Below are 19,388 nucleotides of genomic sequence, written 5' to 3'. Positions count from 1 at the left end.
GGAATTTGCACATTTCATCTAGGTTATCTAATTTGCTGGCATACAGTTTTGTTCATACTATCCTCTTATGACCCTTTTTATTTCATTGGGGTCAGTAGTAATGTCCTCCTCTATTTGCATTTTATCTCTTCTTCTTTGTCAGTCTAGCTAAGGGCTTGTCAATGTTACTGATATTTTTAAGGAAACAAGTTTTGGTTGTGCTAATTCTCTCTATTCACAATTCATTTATTTTTGCTCTAATCTTTGTTTGTTTTTTTCTTCCTGCTTGCTTTGGCTGTTCTTTTTCTAGTTCCTCCAGGTATGGAGATAGGTCTTTGATTTGAATCCTTTATTTTTTTTTAATGAAAACATTTAAGGCTATAAATTTCTTCATCAAGACAGCCTTCAATGTATCCAATAAGTTTTGATATGCTGTGTTCTTATTTTTGTTTGCTTCAAAATATTTACTGATTTACCTTGCAATTTTTTTCTTTGACCCACTGATTGTTTAAGAATGTGTTATTTAACTTCCATAGTTTTGTGAATTTTCCAGTTCTCTACCTGTTAATGATTTCCAGCTTCATTCCATTATGCTCAAAGATGCTTTGTATAATTTCAGTCTTTTCAAATTTATTAAGAGATGTTTTGTAACCCAACATGTTATCTATCCTGGAGAATGATCCATGTGCACTTGAAAAGAAGAATACCCTGCTGTGTTGGGGTGCAATGATGTGTATATATCTGCTAGGTCTAGTTCATTTATCATATTATTCAAATTCTCTGTTTCTTTATTGATCTTCCTTTTTAGATGTTCTATCTATCAATGACAGCGGTGTATTGAAATATCTAATACTGTAGAAGTGTCTATTTCTCCCTTCAGTTTTGCCAGTGTCTTTAATAAGAGTTGGGAAATTTTTAAATATCATTTCCTCAAATATTCTTTTGACCAGTTTCCCTTCTCTTCTCCTTCTGGGACACCCATGATACATATGTTTGTGCACTTTGTGCTGTTATTCAAATCCCTGAGATATTGCTCAATTTTTTCTATTCATTTGTATCTTTTCTTTTGACTACATTGTTTTGATTGCTCTGTTTTCTCATTCACTGACTCTTTCTTCTGCCTATTCAAATCTGTTGTTGTATATGTTGTAAATCTGTTGTATAAAAAAATAGTATATTTTTAATTTCTGCCATTGTGCATTCACCCCCATAATTTCTATTGTTTCTTATTATACTTTCAAATTTTTCTTTATACTCACACATTGTCTTCTTAATATCCTTTAGCTCTTTATGCATATTTTCCTTCAGCTCCTTGAATTGATTTAGGATATTTGTTTGAATTTCTTTGATTAGTTGTTGCAAATCCTGTATCTCCTCTGAATTTTTCATTTATTCCCTAAGCCATAACTTCCTGTTTCTTAATATGGCTTGTAATTGTTTGCTGATGCCTAGGCATCTGATTATCTTGATGAGTTAACTCTGAAGGTTGGTTTCTCCCATCTGTCTAAAATGTTATTGATTGGCTTTGTCTTGAGGCTCTTCTTTGATGCTTGTTCTACCTTTTTTTATTTTTATTTTTAACTTTTTAAATTGTATAGTATAACAAGGCAAAAAGTAAAAAAGCAATGGTTTTCAAAGCACTCTTCAACAAGTAGTAACAGGACAGATCCCAGAGTTTGTCATGGCTGCCATATGATCCTCTCATATTTTTACTTGTAGCTGCTCCAGAATATAGGAGGCTAGAGGGCTTAAATATTTTTAATCATCACAATCGACTTTATTCTTTCTATTTTTGTGAAAAATAACGTATACAAAACAGCTATAAATTTTAAAGCCCAGCACAACAATAGTTATAGAACATATTGCACAGTTTAGCATGGGTTACAATTCCACAATTTTAGGTTTTTACTTCTAACTGCTCTAAAATATTGGAAACTAAAAGAGATATCAATTTAATGATTCAGCAATCATATTCATTTGTTAAATCCTGTCTTCTCTGTATAACTCCACCAACACCTTTGATCTTTCCATCCCTCTCTTTAGCAGTGTTTGGGCTATGGCCATTCTAAATTTTTTATATTGGAAGGGTCTGTCATTAATATGAAGTAGGAAGGTGGAACTATTTGATGTTCTGGAGAGGCTGGGCAAGATTTCAGGACTTATATGGACTAGGGACCCATTGGAGGTTGTAGGTTTCTGGAAGGTTACTCTAGTGCCTGGAACCCTTGTGGAATCTTATATATTGCTCTAGGTGTTCTTTAGAATTGGCTGGAATGGTCCTGGTTAGGGGTTGGCAGGTTGTGATAGGTAGCCAGAGCTACCTGAAGCTTGCATAAGAACAACCTCAAGAGTAGACTCTCAACTCTAAGTAGCCTCTTGAACTCTCTCTGCCACTGATACTTTATTAGTTACCCTTCTTTTCCCCCTTTTGGTCAGATGGAATTGTTGCTCCCACAGTGCCAGGTCTGGATTCGTGCCTGGGAGTTATCTCCCATGTCACCAGGGAGACTTTCACACCTGGATGTAATATCCCATGTAGTGGGGGGGAGGCAATGATTTCGCTTGCAGAGTCGGGCCTAGAGAGAGTGAGGATACATCTGAGCAACAAAATAGGCCCTCCAGAAGCAACTCCCAGGTATGCCTATAGGTAGTCTAAACTTCTCCATTACCTACACAAGCCTCACAACAGCAAGCCTTATGATAGAAGGCATGGCCTATTGACTTGGTGTCCCCAAAGCTCAACACAACATCAGGGAATTTCCTGATGGCAAGGCCCATTAGTTCCATATTCCATCTCCCATCCCTCAGGAGACCCTGCCTATACTTTCTGATCATCTGCTCAACACACTCTCGGATGTATCCAGGCATTACAATAATCTATACAGGATTAAAGGTCCTCTTTCTCATTCTGTGCTCCCTGTGTTTCAATTGTTCAAATGAGCTCTACAGATAGGTTGAAATAGATTATGTACTACAGAAAATTTCAGTTGCAGACCAAGTAAACCTTTCTTCCATTGGTCTCAAAGAGTATGTGTGGTTCCAAAATAAAGACACTGTCCTTCTCACCCCTATGTTCTGAATCACCTTAATGCCAACCTGTTCAGCTTCGTTCTTATCTCCAAATATCAAGTTATATATATAAAACAGCCTTTCAAGATCCAGAAATAACAATCACTACTCCAGACTTAATGTGTCTGCTCTAAAAGCTTACAACCTAGTCCCCTGTCTTCTTATAAGCCTTTTCTAAAGGTGACCATACATTCTTGTTCTTTTGTTTCTGGCTTATTTTGTCTCACCAAATGTCCCACATGTTCATTCACATCGTTCCATGCCTCATGACTTTGTTCCTTTTTATAGCAGCACAACCTTCGTTCATAAGTATACATCATCGTTCACCAATCTACTTCTCCATCAGTGCATCCTTCAGCCACCTGCATTCACCAGGCATCATGTGTAGGACCCAAAGTCCACAGTCCATCAACATTCTCAATTTTAAAGATAATTTCATTGTTCTCAAGAGAAAGAAAACCAATTAACATACCCTCGCCAAATAGGAAATCTGAACCTCCTCTTAACTCTTGTCCCTCTCCCCATTATTTACCTTTGCTCTTGCTGTGGTAGTGCTGATGGGTTTTTTTTGAACATAGCTCAGAGCATGCAATAGCAATTTTGCCCCTGTGCCCTGGACTTAAACACTCTTTGTACAAGAATCATATATTTGAAGTAATTTTCTCAAGAACATATCTTCAATATGGTAATATTACTTACAGACCCACTAGACAACAACCTTCACTTCTATCTATTCCCTTACATTGGAGTTCAACCTCATTACCTAATGGTTTCACCCAACTCTAGCTTCTATGTATCTCTAAGTCCCCTATATTCTGTATTATAGGCCTCTGATTATACCTTTATGCTGGTCTTAAAAGTGGAATCATACAGTATCTATCCTTTTGTATCTGGCTAATTTCACTCATCATTATGTCTTCAAGGCTCATCCATTTTGTTATGTGCTTCAGGACGTCATTTTGTCTTACTGCTGCATAATATTCCATCATATGTCTATATCACATTTTGTTGATCCGCTCATCTGTTGATGGGCATTTGGTTTGTTTCCATCTTTTGGTGATTGTAAATAATGCTGCTATGAGTGTTGATGTGCAAATGTCTACTTGTGTCATTGCTTTCAGCTCTTCTGGGTATATACCAAATAGTGCTATTGCTGGGTCATAGGGCAACTCCATATTTGGTTTCCTACGGAACCACCAAACAGTCTTCCATAGTGGCTGCCCTATTATACATTCCCACCAGCAGTGCATAAGTGTTCCAGTTTGTCCACATCCTCTCCAACATTTATAGTTTCCTGCTTGTTTAATAGCAGCCATTCTTATAGGTGTGAGGTGGTATCTCACTGTAGTCTTGATTTACATTTCCCTTATGGCCAATAAAAATGAGCATCTCTTCATGTGCTTTTGAGCCATTGGTATTTGCTCTTCAGAAAAATGCCTATTCATAACTTTAGCCCATTTTGTAATTGGGTGTTTGTTCTTTTGTTGCTAAGTGGTATTATTTCTTTGTCTATTCAGGAAATCAAACCTTTGTCTAATATGTGATTTCAAAATATTTTCTCCCATTGAGTTGGCTGCCTCTTCATCTTTTTGACAAAGTCTTTTGAGGTGCAGAAGCATTTGATTTTGAGGAGTTCCCATTTATCTATTTTTTCTTTTGTTGCTTGAACTTTGGGTGTGAAGTTTAGGAAGCTACCTCCTATAACTAGGTCTTGAAGATGTTTCCCCACATTTTCTTCTAGAAGCTTTATGGTGCTAGTTCTTATATTTAGGTGTTTGACCCACTTTGAGTTAATTTTTGTGTAGGGTGGAAGATAGGGGTCTTCTTTCATTCTTTTGGCTATTGATATCCAGTTCTTCCATGCTTATTTATTGAAAAGACTATTTTGTCCCAGTTCATAGGATTTGGGGGCCTTGTCAAAAGTCAGTTGGCCATAGATTTGGTAGTCTATTTCTGCACTCAATTCAATTCCATTGGTCAATGCTTCTATCTTTGTGCCAGTACCATGCTGTTTTGACCACTGTGGATTTATAATAGGTTTTAAAGTGAGGGAGTGTTAATCCTCCCATTTCTTTCTTCTTTTTTAGGATGCTTTTAGCTGTTTGTGTCTCTTTACCTTCCAGGTGAATTTGGTAATTAGCTTTTCCAAATCTTCAAAGTAAGTTTTTGGAATTTTGATTGGCACTGTGTTGAATTTGTAGATCAATTTGGGGAGAATTGACATCTTAACTATATTTAGTCTTCCTATCCATGAACAAGATATGTCTTTCTACCTATTTCGATCTCCTTTGATTACTTTTAGCAATGTTATGTATTTTTCCATGTACAAATCCTTTATATCCCTAGTTAAGTTCATTCCCCAGTACTTGATTCTTTTTTTATTTATTTTTTATATTTTTATTTTTTTAAATAAAGAAAAAATAAATGCAAACATTCCTATTTTGATCATTCTGTTCTACATATCTAATCAGTAATTCACAATATCATCACATAGTTGCATATTCATCATCATGATAATTTCTTGGAATATTTACATCTATTCAGAAAAAGAAATAAAATGAAAACAGAAAAAAAATTATACATACCATATGCCTTACTCCTTCCTTTCATTGATCACTAGCATTTCAAACTGAGTTTATTTTAACATTTGTTCCCCCTATTATTTATTTTTATTCCATATGTTCTACTCGTCTGTTGACAAGGTAGATAAAAGGAGCATCAGACACAAGGTTTTCACAATCACACAGTTACACTGTGAAAGCTGTATCATTATACAATCATCATCAAGAAACACGGCTACTGGAACACAGCTCTACATTTTCAGGCAATTCCCTCCAGCCTCTCCATTACTTCTTGAATAACAAGGTGATATCTGCTTAATGCATAAGAATAACCTCCAGGATAACCTCTCAACTCTGTTTGGAATCTCTCAACCATTGACACTTTGTCTCATTTCACTCTTCCCCCTTTTGGTCAAGAAGGTTTTCTCAATCCCTTGATGCTGAGTCCCAGCTCATTCTATGGTTTTTCTCAATCCCTTGATGCTGAGTCTCAGTTCATTCTAGGATTTCTGTCCCACGATGCCAGGAAGTTCCACACTCCTGGGAGTCATACCCCACATAGACAGGGGGAAGGTGGTGAATTTGCTTGTTGTGTTGGCTGGAGAGAGAGGCCACATCTGAGCACCAAAAGAGGCTCTCTTGGGGGTGACTCTTAGGCCTAACTTTAAGTAGGCATGGCCTATCCTTTGTGGGGTTAAGGTTCATATGAACAAACCCCCAAACTGGGGGCTCAGTCTATAGCTTTGGTTGTCCATACTGATTGTGAGAATATCAAGAATTCAACTTGGGGAGGTTGAATTTTCCCCCATTCTCACCATTTCCTGAAGGGGACTTTGCAAATACTTTTCCACTCACTGATCAAATCACTCTGGGATTTATTGGGGCATCACTCTGGACAAACCAACAAAATTTCATGTCCTACCCAAGGTTCCATGTACTTATGGTGTTCAGTTAAACTGTCCATATAAGTTATATTAGGAAATGCATTAGTCAAAGTATAAATTTTGTACCAAATAAATATTTTTTGTTTTAGTCTCACACGTAAGTTGAATTTTTAAATATTAATTACCACCTATTTTCAGCACCCTGCAGTAATGACATTCCTTTGTTCTTCCTCATGCAAAAACATTTTTAAAATTTGTACATTTAGTCACTATCATTATACACTCTAGTCATTCCTAGATTATACAATCTCGATCTTTATCATCTATCTTTCTTTCTGATTTCATTTATGCCCCTAGCCCTCCACCCTCTATCATTCTCACATGCAGCTTCATTCAGTGTTTTAACATAATTGTATTACAGTTAGGTAGTATTGTGCTGTCCATTTCTGAGTTTTTATATTCAGTCCTGTTGCACAATCTGTATCCCTTTAGCTCCAATTACCCAATATCTTACCCTATTTCTATCTCCTGATGGTCTCTGTTACCAACGAAATATTCCAAGTTTATTCACTAATGTCAGTTCATATCAGTGAGACCATACAGTATTTGTCCTTTTGTTTTTGGCTAATCTCACTCAGCATAATGTTCTTAAGGTCAATCCATGTTGTTACATACTTTATAACTTTATTCTGTCTTATAGCTGCGTAATATTCCATTGTATGTATATGCTACAGTTTGTTTAGCCACTCGTCTGTTGGTGGATATTTTGGCTGTTTCCATCTCTTTGCAATTGTAAATAATGCTGCTATAAACATTGGTGTGCAAATGTCTGTTTGTGTCCTTGCCCTCATGTCCTTTGAGTAGATACCTAGCAGTGGTATTGCCAGGTCTTATGGCAATTCTGTATTTAGCTTTTTGAGGAACCGCCAAACTACCTTCCACAGCGGTTGTATCATTTGACATTCCCACCAACAGTGGATAAGTGTGCCTCTTTCTCCACATCCTCCCCAGCACTTGTCTTTTTCTGTTTTATTGATAATGGCCATTCTGGTGGGCATGAGATGATATCTCATTGTGGTTTTGATTTGCATTTCTCTAATGGTCAGGGAACTTGAGCATCTTTTCATGTGCCTTTAGGCCATTTGCATTCCTCTTCTGAGAAGTGTCTGTTGAAGTCTTTTGCCTATTTTGTAATTGGGTTGTCTGTCTTTTTATTATTGAGTTGAACAATCTCTTTATAAATTCTGGGTACTAGACCTTTATCTGATATATCATTTCCCAATATTGTCTCGCATTGTGTAGGCTGTCTTTTTACTTTCTTGATGAAGTTCTTTGATGCACAAAATGTTTAATTTTGAGGAGTTCCCATTTATTTATTTATTTATTCAATGCTCTTGCTTTGGAGGTAAGGTCTATAAAACTGCCTCCAAGTATAAGATTTATAAGATATTTCCCTACATTTTCTTCTAACAGTTTTATGGTCTTAGATTTAATGTTTAGGTTTTGATCCATTTTGAGTTAACTTTTTTTTTTTTTTTCATTTTGAGTTAACTTTTGTACAGGGTGTGAGCTATGGGTCCTCTTTCATTCTTTTGCATATGGATATCCAGTTCTCTAGGCACCATTTATTGAAGAGACTGTTCTGTCCCAGGTGAGCTGGCTTGACTGCCTTAACAAAGATCAATTGTCCATAGATGAGAGTGCCTATATCTGAACACTATTAGATTCCATTGGTCAATATATCTATCTTTATGCCAGTACCATGCTGTTTTGACCACTGTAGCTTCATAATATGCCTTAAAGTCAGGTAGCGTGAGACCTCCGACTTCATTTTTTTTTCCTCAGGATACTTTTAGCTATTCAGGGCACCCTGCCTTTCCAGATAAATTTGGTTATTGGCTTTTCTGTTTCTGAAAAGTAAGTTGTTGGAATTTTAATTGGTATTGCATTGAATCTGTAAATCAATTTAGGTAGAATTGACATCTTAACTATATTTAGTCTTCCAATCCATGAACACGGTATGCCTTTCCATCTATTTAGGTCTTCTGTGATTTCTTTTAACAATTTTTTGTAGTTTTCTTTGTATAGATCTTTTGTCTCTTTAGTTAAATTTATTCCTAAATGTTTTATTCTTTTGGTTGCAATTGTAAATGGAATTCGTTTCTTGATTTCCCCCACAGATTGTTCATTACTAGTGTATAGAAACACTACAGATTTTTGAGTGTTGATCTTGTAACCTGCCAATTTGCTGTACTCATTTATTAGCTCTAGTAGTTTTTCTGCAGATTTTGGGGGGTTTTCAACATATAGTATCATATCATCTGCAAACAGTGAGAGTTTTACTTCTTCCTTTCCAATTTTGATGCCTTCTATTTAATTTTCTTGTCTAATTGCTCTGACTAGAACTTCCAACACAATATTGAATAAGAGTGGTGATAGTGGACATCCTTGTCTTTTACTGATCGTAGGGGGAAAGTTTTCAGTTTTTCCCCATTGAGGATGATATTAGCTTTGGGTTTTTCATATATTCCCTTTATCATTTTAAGGAAGTTCCCTTCTATTCCTATCCTTTGAAGTGTTTTCAACAGGAAAGGATGTTGAATCTTGTCAAATGCCTTTTCTGCATCAATCGAGATGATCATGTGGTTTTTTCTGCTTTGATTTGTTTATATGGTATATTACATTGATTTTCTTATGTTGAACCATCCTTGCATACCTGGGATGAATCCTACTTGGTCATGATGTATAATTCTTTTAATGTGTTGCTGGATTCGATTTGCTAGAATTTTGTTGAGGATTTTTTTTAGGGTAATGTTGGCTTTGTAGAATGGGCCAGGTAGCTTTCCCTCCTCTTCAACTTTTTTTGAAGAGTTTGAGCAGAATTGGTAACTAATTCTTTCTGGAATGTTTGGTAGAATTCACATGTGAAGCCATCTGGTCCTGGACTTTTCTTTTTGGGGAGCTTCTTAATGACTGATTCAATTTCTTTACTTGTGATTGGTTTGTTGAGGTCCTCTATTTCTTCTTGAGTCAATGTTGGTTGTTCATGCCTTTCTAGGAAGTTGTCCATTTCATCTATATTGTCTAGTTTATTAGCATAAAGTCGTTCATAGTATCCTGTCATTACTCCTTTATTTCTGTGGAGTCAGTGGTTATGTCTCCTCTTCCATTTCTGATCTTATTTATTTGCATCCTCTCTCTTCTTCTTTTTGTCAATCTTGCTAAGGATCCATCAATCTTATCGATTTTCTCATAGAACCAGCTTCTGGTTTTATTGATTTTCTCAATTATTTTCCTTTTCTCAATTTCATTTATTTCTGCTCTAATTTTCATTATTTATTTCCTTTTGCTTGCTTTGGGGTTAGTTTGCTGTTCTTTCTCTACTTCTTCCAAGTGGACAGTTAATTCCTCAATTTTTACCCTTTCTTCTTTTTTGACATAGGCATTAAGGGCAATAAATTTCCCTCTTAGCACTGCATTTGCTGCATCCCATAAATTTTGATATGTTGTATTTTCATTTTCATTTGCCTCGAGATATTTACTGATGTCTCTTGTAATTTCTTCCTTGACCCACTGGTTGTTTGAGAGTGTGTTGTTGAGCCTCCACATGTTTGTGAATTTTCTGGCACTCTGCCTATTATTGATCTCCAACTTCATTCCTTTATGATCTGAGAAAGGGTTTTGTATGATTTCAATCTTTTTAAATTTATTGAGACTTGCTTTGTGGCCTAGCATATGGTCTATCCTTGAGAATGATCCATGAGCACTTGAGAAAAAGATGTATCCTGCTGTTGTGGGGTTTAATGTTCTATAAATGTCTGTTAGGTCTAGCTCATTTATTGTATTATTCAAATTCTCTGTTTCTTTATTGATCCTCTGTCTAGATGTTCTGTCCATTGATGAGAGTGGTGAATTGAAGTCTCCAATTATTATGATAGATTTGTGTATTTTTCTTTTCAGTGTTTTCAGTGTTTGCTGCATGTATTTTGAGGCATTATGGTTTGGTGCATAAATAGTTATGATTGTTATGTCTTCTTGCTGAACTTTTCCTTTTATTAATACATAGTGTCCTTCTTTGTCTCTTTTAACTGTTTTACATTCGAAGTCTAATTTGTTGGATATTAGTATAGCTACTCCTGCTCTTTTATGGTTGTTAGTTGCAAGAAATATCTTTTCCCTACCTTTCACTTTCAACCTATGTTTATTCTTGGGTCTAAGATGTGTTTCCTGTAAACAGCATATAGATGGGTCCTGTTTTTCAATCCATTCTGCCAGTCTATGTCTTTTGACTGGGAAGTTTAATCCATTAACATTTAATGTTATTACTGTACGGGCATTACTTTCTTCTGTCGCTTTGCCTTTTGTATTTTATATGTCATATCTAATTTTTGTCATATCTTTTTACCTTTACTCAGAGTCTTCCTTTCTACACTCTTCTCCACACTTCTCTCTTCTGTCTCTGGTGCTCCCTTTAGTATTTCTTGCAGAGAAGGTCTCTTGGCCACAAATTCTCTTGGTGATTTTTTGTCTGAAAATGTTTTAATTTCTTCCTCATTTTTTGAAGGACAGTTTTGCTGGATACAGAACTCGTGGTTGGCAGTTTTTCTCTTTTAGTAATTTAAATATATCATCCCACTGTCTTCTCACCTCCATGGTTTCTGCCAAGAAATCTATGCATAGTATTATTGGGCTTCCCTTTTATGTGATGGATTGCTTTTCTCTTTCTGCTTTCAAGAATCTCTCTATCTCTTTGACATCTGACATTCTGATTAGTAAGTGTTTTGGAGTATGACTATTTGGATCTATTCTCTTTGGGGTACGCTGCACTTCTTGGATCTGTAATTTTAAGTCTTTCATAAGAGTTGGGAAAATTTCAATGATAATTTTCTCCATCTGTTTTTCTCCTCCTTTTCTCTTCTCTTCTCCTTCAGGGACATCCACAACACGTATATTCATGTGCTTCATATTGTCTTCAATTCCCTGAGTCCCTGCTCATATTTTTCCATTCTTTTCCTTATATTTTCTTTTTGTTGTCAGATTTCAGATGTTCCATCCTCCATTTCACTAATCCTATCTTCTCCCTCTCAAAATCTACCATTGTAGATTTCCACTGTTTTTTTTTTTCATCTCTTCTACTGTGTCTTTCATTCCCATAAGTTCTGTGATTTGTTTTTTCAGACTTTCCATTTCTTCTTTTTGTTCATCCCTTGCCTTCTTTATAGACTCCCTCAATTCATTGATTTGGTTTTGATGAGGTTTTCCATGTCTGTTTGTATATTCTGAATTAACTGTTTCAACTCCTGTATCTCGTTTGAATTGTTGGTTTGTTCCTTTGATTGGGCCATATCTTCAATTTTCCTAGTGTGATTTGTTATTTTTTGCTGGTGTCTAGGCATATATTTACCTTACTTAGTTTATTCTGGAGATTGCTTTCACTTTTTTTACTTAGGGTTTTCTTTCTGGATGAATTTGTTGTCTATCTGTTCTTTAACATTCCGTTCAGGTTTTTCTGGACTTCTAGCTTAGGTTTTGTTTAACAGAGGAGAATTTTTCAGTTCTTGTTTTCTTGTTTCTTGCCCTGCCTGTATGGTGCCTTCCTCCCCCCACCACCCTTAGGAGGGTCTACTTTGGTATTATAGACCCCAGCCGGATTTTCCCAGACCAAACTGACCTCCTGTCAGGAGGAAAGTGTCACCTGCATTGGTTTTCCCTGAGGGTGAGACTCAGCATTTGAAACACTTTCCTGTGAAGTCTCTGGGCTCTGTTTTTCTTATCCTGCCCAGGATGTGGTGGTACCTTTAACTTTGATGCAGTACCTTTAACTTTGGCAGACTCTCCCTGCTGCGGGCATGGTGGAGACAGAGGAGAGGTTTTAGGCTGGTTTTAATGGCTTCAGTGCCCTGGTGTCTGAATTTCTTAAGGGAGGGATTCCACCTGAGTCGGGCTTCACCCTTCCCCTGGGGAAGGCACAGGCTCCAGACAAGCCCTCAAACGAGCTTGTTTCTGCCTATGCCTGGGGTAGTTGCAGCCTGAGAAGTCCTACCACAATATCCAAAGTCAGTCAAGCCTTTGTAGAAACACAGCCAAAAAACCTCTGTTTCTTTTTTTTTTTCTTTTTCCATCAGCCCTGCCCCCTTGGCGCCGGGGCAAAAATGAGTGACCTCCACTTTGACCGGGTTCACCTGAGCTGGGGCCCTATTTTTAGTTGTCAGAATTTGTTAATTAATTCCACAATTGGGGTTTGGTTGGGCTCAGTCCCTGCTGCTGATAAAGTCCCTGTCCTTTCCCCTCTGGGAAGCAGCCTGTGGGGGAGGGGCGCTGGCCGCTGCAGCTTGGGGAACTCATGGTTCTGGAGGGACTTGCAGCTGGTCCAGCTGGTTCAGACTGAGGTACTCTGTACTCAGACACTGGTCTGTGTGTCCAGTCACTGACGTGGTCCCAGGAGCTGTTCTGTACTGTTTCTGGTTATTTAATAGCTGTTCTGGAGGATAAACTAAATCACGCACATTGCTAAGCCACCATCTTGGTCCCCCACCCCCAGTATGTGATTCTTTAAGTTGCTATTTTGAATGGAAATTTTTTCCTGACCTGACTCCTCAGCTAGGTCATTGCTTGTGTATAGAAATGTTACTGATTTTTGCACATTAATTTTATATCCTGCCACCTTGCTGAATTTGTTTATTAGCTCAAGTAACCTTGCTGTAGATTTCTCAGGATCTTCCAAGTATAGTACCATATCATCTGCAAATAATGAGAGTTTTACTTCTTCCTTTCAATTTGGATGCCTTTTATTTCTTTGTCCTGCCTGATTGCTCTAGCTTGAACTTCTAGCAGAATGTTAAATAATAGTGGTGACATTGGACATCTTTGTCTTGTTCCTGATCTTAGGGGGAAAGCTTTCAGTCTCTCTCCATTGAGTTAATGCTGGCTATAGAGTTTTCACATATTCACTTTATCATATTGAGGTAGTTACCTTTGATTCCTATCTTTTGGAGTTTTTAATCAGAAAAGGATGTTGAATTTTGTCAAATGCTTTTTCAGCATCAATTGAGATGATCATGTGGTTTTTCCTTTTTGATTTGTTAATGTATTACATTAATTGATTTTCTTGTGTTGAACCATCCTTGCATTCCTGGTATAAATCTCCATTGGCCATGGTGTATAATTCTTTTAATGTATTGCTGGATTCATTTTGCTAATATTTTATTGAGAATTTTTGCTTCTGTGTTCATTAGGGAGATTGGCCTGTAGTTTTCCCTTCTTGTAACATCTTTACCCGGTTTGGGTATTAAAATGAGGTTAGTTTCATAAAATGTGTTAGGTAGAGTTCTTTTTTCCTCAATTTTTTGGAAAAGTTTGAGCAGGATTGGTGTTAATTCTTTTTGGAATGTTTGATAAAAATCCCCTGTTAAGCCATCTGGCCCTGGGCTTTTCTTTGTAGATAGATTTTTGATGATTGATTGAATCTCTTTACTTGTGATTGGTTTGTTGAGATTTTCTATTTCTTCCTGAGTCAGTACAGCTTGTTTGTCCAGGAACTTGTCCATTTCATGTAAGTTGTCTAGTTTGTTGGCATATAGTTGTTCATAGTATCCTTTTATGATTACTTTTATTTCTTCAGGTTCTGGGGTAATGCACAGTTTCTCATTTCTGATTTTGTTTATTTTCATCCTCTCTCTTTTTTTTGTTTGTCAGTCTTGCTAGTGACCCATCAATTTTATTGATTTTTCTCAAAGAACTAACTTTTGGTTTCATTGATTTTTCCTATTGTTCTTTTGTTCTCCCATTCATTTATCTCTGCTTAATCTTTGTCATTTCTCTTCTGCTATTTGCTTTGGGGTTAGTTTGCTGTTCTTTCTCAAGTTTCTCCAGGTGTGCCCTTAAGTCCTCGATTTTTGCTCTTTCTTGTTTTTTGATATAGGCATTTAGGTCAATAAATTTCAGCTCAGCCTTTGCCACATCCCATAAGTTCTGATAAGTTGTATTCTCATTTTCATTCATCTCCAGATAGCTACTGATTTCTCTAGCAATTTCTTCTTTGACCCACTGGTTGTTTAAGAGTGTGTCATATAATCTCCATATATTTACGAGTGTTCTCATTGTTTGGTGGTTATTGAGATCCAGCTCCATCCTACTGTGATCAGAGAAAGTGCTCTGAATAATTACAATGTTTTAAAATTTATTAAGACCTGTTTTGTGCCTGAGCATATGATATATCCTGGAGAATATTCCATGAGCACTAGAGAAGAATGTATATCCTTGTGCTTTGGGGTGCAATGACTTATATATGTCTTAGGTCTAATTCATTTATCAAGTTATTTAACTTCTCTATTTCCTTGTTGATCTTCTGTCTGGTTGTTCTATCTATAGAGGAGAGTGATTTATTGAAGTCTTCTACTATTATTATTGAAACATCTATTGCTCCCTTCAGTTTCGCCAATGTCTGTCTCATGTACTTTCGAGCTCTTTGATTGGGAGCATAAACATTTATGGCTGCTATATCTTCTTGGTGAACTGACCCTTTAATTATATAGTGTCCTTCTTTGTCTCTTATGATGTGTTTACATTTAAGGTCTATTTTGTCTGATATTAGTATAGCTACTCCTGCTTTCTTTTGTTTACAACTTGCATGGAAAAATCTTTTTCCATCCTTTCACTTTCAATGTATTTGTATCCTCATGTCTGAGATGAGTCTCTTGTAAGCAGCATATAGCTGGATTATGTTTCTTAATCCATTCTGCCATCTCTATCTTTTAATTGGTAAGTGTAGCCCATTAATATTCAAAGTTATTACTGAAAAGGCATTTTTCGAATCCACCATCTTATCTTTTTTATTTTATTTGTCAGATCTATATATTCTTTTCCCTCTTTCTCTTTGCATTCTTTAAATTACCCTTGTTGGTACTCTTCAATTCTGTACTCTCCTCCAGACCTCCTTCTCCTAACTCCCCAAAAGGAGTTAGCTGGCAAAACTCCTTTTAGTGTTTCTTGTAGACCCAGTCTCTTGTTGACAAATTCTTTCAGGACTACTTTGTCTGTGATAATTTAACCTCTCCTTCAGTTTTGGAGGACAATTTGACTGGGTACAGAATTCTTGGCTGGAAGTCTTTCTCTTTCAGGATCTTGAATATATATCAAACCACTGCCTTCTCACCTCCAGGGTGCTAGTTGAGCAGTCTATACTCAGTCTTATTTGGTTTCCCTTGTATGTAGTAGATTGTTTCTCTCTTGCCCCTTTCAGGATTTTCTGCTTCTCTTCCACATTGACGGACTGATTAATATGTGTCTGGGGGAAGGCCTATTTGGATTTATTCTGTTTGGAGCTCATTTGTCTTCTTTGACTTGTATATTTATGTCCTTTATGAGGGTTGGAAAGTTTTCCCCCATTATATCCTCAACTACTCTTCCTAGCCCTTTATTCTTCTCTTCTTCTTCTGGAATACCAGTGATTCTTATATTTGTGCACTTTGTTTTGCCTATCATTTCCCTGAGATACAACTCAAATTTTTACATCTTTTTTGCCATTTGCTGTTGTGAGTCTTTGAAGTCAGTTACCCTGTCCTCTATATCATTTATTCTTTCTTCTGTCTCTTCATATCTGGTGTTGTGTGCCTGTAGTATGTTTTTTATTTGGTCAAAAGAGTCTTTATTCTCTGTGATATCTGCTATTTTTCTATTTATTCTTTCAAATTCTTCTTTATGCTCTTCTACTGTCTTCTTGATCTCTTTATGTCATTAGCCATCCCACTTATTTTATTAAGTAGAGTTATATGAACATCTTTGATTAGTTGTTCCAGTGTCTGTGTCTCCTCTGGTGTTTTAATTTGGTCATTAGGCTAGGCTATATCTGTTTGCATGGTGATAAGCTTAGTGATATTCTATGTTTTCATCGTATGTAAATACCTTGGTTGATTTACTTTGGGAGTTGACTTCTTTCAGTAGTCTAAGGCCTTGTGTTTGCAGGATGGATGTACAGCAGGCAGCAGGGTATGGGGTGGGGCACTCAGTGTGGTGATTTGTTTCAAGGCAGGTATAGGTGCAGACACTGATGCTTGTGAATGTGGATGCTCAGCGGCCACAGAGGATGTAGCTGTGTGGGTGCACCAGTCTGGGAGTTGTAACCTTGGTGTGCGCTGGTCTATGGTATGGGGCCCTTTGTGTGCATATGTAGAGCTGTGGCAGTAAGTCGTTGTTGTGCTTTCATGGATCAGGGGCAGATATGACCCACCTGCACAGGTCAGCACTTTCTCAGAGCTGGGAGTGTGGCTGAGGTCCATGTGCCTGTGCGGTTCTAGGACTGCTGTAAACTGAGGTTCTTAAAGCTGAACGATGTGATTTGGGGCCTGTGTGCATGTGTGGGCCTAGGAGTGCCATAAACTGATGCGCAGAGCTGGCGGGGAGAGCAGTGTGAGGCTGTGTGACACTATGAATGGGGGGCAGTGGCAGCGTGGGTATAGAGGTTAGTGCCCACAACCTTTATGCACTGGCAACTGCCTGCAGGGAACAGGGAGGGGGTGGGTAGTGCTCAGGAGGGGTGCAGGAGAGGTGGGTTGGGTTACACTTGGGGTAGGACTGTGGGGCAGGTACATGCACTGGGGACTGGTGGGGTGGGGGCATCTGGAGTGCAGGGAATGGGAGCAGGTGACAGGGTTTGGGTACGTGGGTTGTGGGGTGAGTCACCAGTCACGGGTCTGTGCTGGTGAGGGCAGTGCAGCCAAGGAATGCAGCCTAGCTTACTTCCTAGTTCCCGGCTCCCGTCCATGCATTCCCGCTGGCTCTGCATCTCCATGCCAGGCTCCAGCTTTCTGCCTCTCAGTTTTTCGGCCACTGCAACCAGGGCTGCCCTATGTGGTGCAGACGGCACTCCCAGGTCAGCCGCAATCCAGAATCACCACTTCAGTCACTCTCCTGTCCCTTCTCTAACTTTTCCATGGAGCAAGACTAATCTCAAACTGCTCTATTCAGCTATCTTCCCGGAAGTCAGTCCATCTTATTTTGTAACTTTGGAAGAGCCTGAGCTTAACTGATCAGATAAATATTCTCAGTTCTTCATCTGATTCTTGCCCTAGATGTGAAGTGCAATTTTTAAGATTGAACTTTTTGCATAATTGCTTCAGGTCCAAGAGAAAATTTCCTTCCTCTGTTCCTTATCCTGGAATCTTGGTCTTTTCTGTTCATTTTTGTGCAAAATTTTCTTTCCAGCTCCTATGACTTGTTAAATTCTCTCCCTCACTTAGTGCCCCATTTTCCTTACATTTTTCATTTTTGGGAATCTCCAATCTTACAGCAGTTCTCTGTGAAGATTTTCTGTCTCTGGTTTCTTACCCATTAGGGTATCTCACCTTGGAGAGCCAGATGGGGTCAATCCAGAAAAATGAGTCACTCCAAAAAATGTTATTTTGGGTGGGCCATGGTGGCTCAGCAGGCAAGAATGCTTGCCTGCCATGCCAGAGGACCCAGGTTCGATTCCCGGTGCCTGCCCATGTTAAAAAAAAAAAAAAAAAAGTTAATTTTTCATTTAAGGTCCCACAAACAGTAACTGGGTAGAGCCAGTGCACCATTTGGCTTCCGCTTTTCTGCTGAGGTCTCTCTCTTCCTCTCTCTCTCTCTCTGGTTCCCCCCATTCCCCCAACCTATGGCCTTTTTTGTATGCTGCACTACATAGTAGTTTGAGCTGGGACCTGGATATCTGTGCCTGGATATCTACCACACTGCTCTGAGTGCCTCTATAATCTGTATCTCCTGTGGGAGAGCCTGGGCTGCTGCCTCGGGAGCGACCTGGGCAGGACTGAGTGAGGGAAAGGGAAGAGAACCAGCCAGTTTGGGATGGGCATTTCCCACCTGCTATTTTTCTCTGCTCTCCATTTTCTACCATCTTCCAGAGTTCTAAGCAAGTGAAATTGTCCTTATATTTGCTGAATCTCTGGGGAGTTGTTTTCAGGGGATGTCTTAGACACCGTGTTGATGATGTCATCCAGCTGTTATTTTTAATATAAAAATGTTTTATATAATGCAACATGTAGAAAATGAGCATGTCATTTTTATCCTTGGTTGTCAGGACACTCACTGGCATACAGCTGCATGTCTCCATGGGATTCACATTTGCCGTCAAGTCCAAGATTAGCACTCAAGGCCCTTCTTGATCCAGTCTTTTCTTACTTTGCTAGCCTCTTCTTTCTCAATTTCACAGCACATATTTTATCTTCCAGCCATTCAAATAACAACATTTACCTGAATGCTCCACACTGGCTTACATTTCTGTGCAATAGATGCTCACTCCTACCCTTCCCACTTGCTTCCCAAATATTATTGCCTAGATGGCCCCCAAAATACCAACCTTCTGGGGTCATCCTGCCCCATAATAGTTCCCACAGTAGTTGCATCATGAATTGAACCTCCATGTCGCATACATTCAGAAGCCCAGCAACCCACCTATAGTTTCAGGAATTCTTAGGGTATCTACAAGACTTCTAGTCAGTCCAGCTCTAAGTTTCTCCTTTCACCAATTTCTCCATCTCCTAAAATACTATAGGATTAATTCCAGTTTCCCTGCCCACTGTCATACCAATGGTTCCTGGGATCTCCTGGGAGCACACTATTTGCACTCCAGTTCTTATATCAGAGTCAGCTTTTGGAGAAACTCACCCTAAGCCTAAACCAGATGGTGCCTGGAAAGTAGCCAGAACTTGACCAGTGCTAGCTGTAGGAAAGAATGACTGTTCCCAGTTTTCTCCAGGGGACTACTTGGCTGGAGTCTTGCAGCTTTAAGCTCAGCCTTTCAGCCTAGCAGAATCTTCAAAACCTTGCATGACAAAAGAATGCAATGGAGATATATGTCCTTGACTCCTCGCCCTTTAACTACCCTTGTTCTGGTCAGACCTTCCTCCACAAAGTC

The 19,388-nt window shown here is 38.3% G+C and overlaps 1 protein-coding gene across 2 annotated transcripts in view; it reads left to right on the top strand.

Annotated features, from left to right (window-relative positions):
- The window catches only part of LOC143663112 (uncharacterized), a 60,564-nt gene that overhangs the window by 22,770 nt on the left and 18,406 nt on the right, over nt 1-19,388 (top strand). The window lies entirely within an intron of this gene.

Source organism: Tamandua tetradactyla, chromosome 19 (genome assembly GCF_023851605.1).
Source record: "Tamandua tetradactyla isolate mTamTet1 chromosome 19, mTamTet1.pri, whole genome shotgun sequence".
NCBI classification, from domain to species: Eukaryota; Metazoa; Chordata; class Mammalia; order Pilosa; family Myrmecophagidae; genus Tamandua; species Tamandua tetradactyla.
Note: the sequence above shows the minus strand (reverse complement) of the source record. Positions and strands in the feature narration are given on the sequence as shown.